Source organism: Babylonia areolata, chromosome 16 (genome assembly GCF_041734735.1).
Source record: "Babylonia areolata isolate BAREFJ2019XMU chromosome 16, ASM4173473v1, whole genome shotgun sequence".
NCBI classification, from domain to species: domain Eukaryota; kingdom Metazoa; phylum Mollusca; class Gastropoda; order Neogastropoda; family Buccinidae; genus Babylonia; species Babylonia areolata.
In genome coordinates, this window is record NC_134891.1 from 22,463,471 (window position 1) to 22,467,506 (window position 4,036).

Genomic DNA, 4,036 nt, shown 5'->3' on the forward strand with positions numbered 1-4,036 from the left:
TCAATGTACTACAATGTAATGCAAAATAACTGATTCTGTCTATCTATCTATCTATCTATTGCAACGCAATGTAAAATAACCAGTTCTATGTATGTATGTATCAATGTACTACAATGTAATGCAAAATAACTGATTCTGTCTATCTATCTATCTATCTATTGCAACGCAATGTAAAATAACCAATTCTATGTATGTATGTATCAATGTACTACAATGTAATGTAAAATAACTGATTCTGTCTGTCTATCTATCTATCTATCTATTGCAACGCAATGTAAAATAACCAATTCTATGTATGTATGTATCAATGTACTACAATGTAATGTAAAATAACTGATTCTGTCTATCTATCTATCTATCTATCTATCTATCTCAGTTTATAGGTCAACGGCCGGCCAAAGGTGAAGTGTGCACTGTTCCAGCAGTGGATGATTGATGGCCCAACAGGGTTCGAGTCACATGATGACTCGTAAGCTTTCCTTTCAGGCAGGGCAGGGAAGGGCAGGGAGAGCAGGGCAGGGCAGGGTTTTCTTTCCACTCTCCTCCTCTATAATGGATACCTAACCCCCTGGAAACGCTGCCTGACTTTGCAAACAAGGGGAACCTGTCTCTTTGAGTGCTTCCTCCCCCCACCCCGTCCGCCCCCCCCACACACACACACACAACCTCCTCCCCGCCCCCACTTCCTCTGCTCCTTCCTGTCTCAGAACCTCCCCTTCCTCTTACCTTCCCTTCTTTCCCCTCCCCTTCCCTCCCCTTCCTCTCCACTCTGTGTACTTGACCAGGACTTTGATTGATTGATTGATTGATATGGATACTTATATAGCGCCTATCCTCGGTTCCGAGACCAAGCTCTAAGCGCTTTACAAACACGGGGTCATTTGCACAACAGGTTGCTTACATACCTGGGTAGAGCCGACTGACGGCTGCCATTGCGGGGCACTCATCATTCGTTTCCCGTGTCATTCAATCAGATTTCATGCACGCACACATATACACTCAGACAGACATGTAACATTTTAAGTGTATGGCCATTTTGTTTATTTACCCCGTCATGCAGGCAGCCATACTCCGTTTTCGGGGGTGTGCATGGTGGGTATGTTCTTGTTTCCATAACCCACCGAACGCTGACATGGATTACAGGATCATTAACGTGCGAATTTGATCTTCCGCGTGCGTATACACACGAAGGGGGTTCAGGCACTAGCAGGACTGCACATACGTTGACCTGGGAGATCGGAAAAAATCTCCACCCTTTACCCACCAGGCGCCATTATAAAGATTCGAACCCGGGACCCTCAGATTTAAAGTCCAATGCTTTAACTATTCGAGTATTGCATCCATTGCTTGTTCTTTGAAAACAGTGACATCACCAAGATCACTTTGTGAACGTGCATGGACGATCTTGAAATTGAGTCAACCCAGGTCAACGACAGTCATTTAATCGCTGATGTTCCCAAATCGAGACAGTGATGAAGCTTTTGGTGATGGGGTTAACCTTGACCCAAAAAAACTCGTGGCTTGCTTGTCTGCTGTTTGCTGAGTTCAGTGTCTTTCATGTAAACAAGTGATGGTTATGTTCTTTATCACCTCACCTCACCTCAGGCCTATAACTACAAAGAAGTCGTTGGGGGGAAGCCTGAGGACCGCAGACGCAACCTCCCTTCTCCATCTGTCTCTGTCAGCAGCCGCCGGCAGCAGCCCACGTGTGTGGAGTCCGGTTCATTGTTTGATGTTCTTATGCCAGTTCTTCCGCTGTCTTCCTCTTCTTCTCCCGCCCTCGATGGTGCCTTGCATGATTGTTTTGGACAAGCTGGTGTTTCGAGTGTTGTGTCCAAACCATATCAGCTTGCGTCTCTTAACAGTTGAAAGGAGAGGTTCCTGAGGTCCAGCAAGGCTCTCAATTCTGCTCCGTATATACATTTAAAAAGAAAAATTACATCTCGTTCGGGTAGAATACTTAACCAGTTTATCTTACGATCTTGTTGCAGGATTCCCACCGAAATCGATCTTTTGTTTTTCATGTTATTTGACAGTGCTGGCTTCAATGTGTTATACTCATCCAGGTTTTCATCTTCAGATATGGGCTATATTTTCGTAGAACGAACGAATGATGTTTTTTTTATTTTTTTTTATTTAAAATTTTTTTTTTTATTGAGGGAAGTGGACTAAGCATGCATGTGCTCTTTTTCTCATCCAGCCCTCAGGGCAAAGAGAAAGTAAAATTGAATTAAAATATTCACAAAGTAATAAAGAGATATAGAAGTAAGGACATGACATTCACATACACATTTATACATGCACACGTACAAACTTCATAAACTTGAAGATGCTAATGACAAAAAAAAAAAAAAAAAAAAAAAAAACAGTTAGAGAGAGAGAGAGAGAGAGAGAGAGAGAGAGAGAGAGAGAGAGAAAGAGGGAGGGAGGGAGGAGCAGACAGATAAAGAGTTAACAAGAAGACAGTTATATAGATTGATAGATAGATAGATAAATGGATAGATAGATAGATGAATAGATAGATAAATAGATAGATAGATAGATAGATAAATAGATAGATAGATTAATAGATAGATACATACATAGATAGATAGATAAATAGATAGATAGATAAATAGATAGTTGAATAGATAGATAAACAGATAGATGAATAGATAGATAGACAGATAGATAAATAGATAGATGAATAGATAGATAGATAGATAGATAGATAGATAGATAGATAAATACATAGATACATAGATAGATATATAGCTACATAGATAAATAGATAGATAAATAGATAGATAAATAGATAGATAGATAAATAGATATACAGTCAGAGAGGACAGACAAACCAGACAGACGGACAGGCAAAAGGGAGTCGTGGCGGAGTCCTTTGGGCAATAAAGGACTGTCTGTCACTAACCACGGACAAAAATTGACCATCAGGAAAGATCACTCCAGCGAGCAGTTCAGCAGAGGGGGGGAGGGAGGTGGGAAGGGAAGCACTGTGTGGGGGTGGGTGGGGGGGGAACAGGTCACGTGAGAGGAAAAGGAAGAAATTGTGGTGGTGATGAAGGTGGGGGATGGGATGTGGAGGGGGAGGAGCAAGGAGGGAGGGATCGGTGTGTGTGAGTGTAGGGGAGCGGGTTAGGGGGTGGGGTGGGTGTGTGGGGGACAAGAGAGGGGAGGGAGAAGCGGGGAGAAAAAGACGATGAAGGTCTGGTGAAGAAGACACACACACACACGCACACACGCACATACACACACACACGCACACACACACACACACACACACACACACACACACACACACACACACACACACACACACACACACACACACACACACACACACACACCTCTCTCTCTCTCTCGATATATATGTATATGTATATGTATATGAATATGTCAGCAACAGTAGGCACTGCCTGTTTTTCCAACTTTTAAACACAAGAAGCTGATTCTACAGCGAAAATTTTGCTGCTTTTAAAAAAATACAAGTTTTAAAGACATGCAGAGCGTACTGTTTTTGATATATATATATATATATATATATATATATATATAGATAGATAGATAGATAGATAGATAGATAGATAGATAGATAGATAGATAGATAGATATACTGGCCTCAGTATTTACCCCAGTGATTTCTGCAAGGAGCGGAGCCCAGGATACGAAGAGAGTGTGAACTATCTGTATACACACACACACACACACACAGACACACACACAGACACACACACACACAGAGAAAGAGAGAGAGAGAGAGAGAGAGAGAGAGAGAGAGAGAGAGAGAGAGAGAGAGAGAGAGAGAGAGAGGCTAGCTTGTGTGTAATTCACATCATACCATAATATAAAAACAATACCATAATACATAGATAAATATATATTTGTTTACTTGCTTCATTTTTCTCTCTCTCTCTCTCTCTCTCAGGAATTTGCGTGCACGTTTTAATACCAAAGGTGGACAGAGAAGACAGAGAATAAAACAGACAGAGACAGAAAGTCAGGCGGACGGACAGACAGACAGACAGACAGACAGACAGAC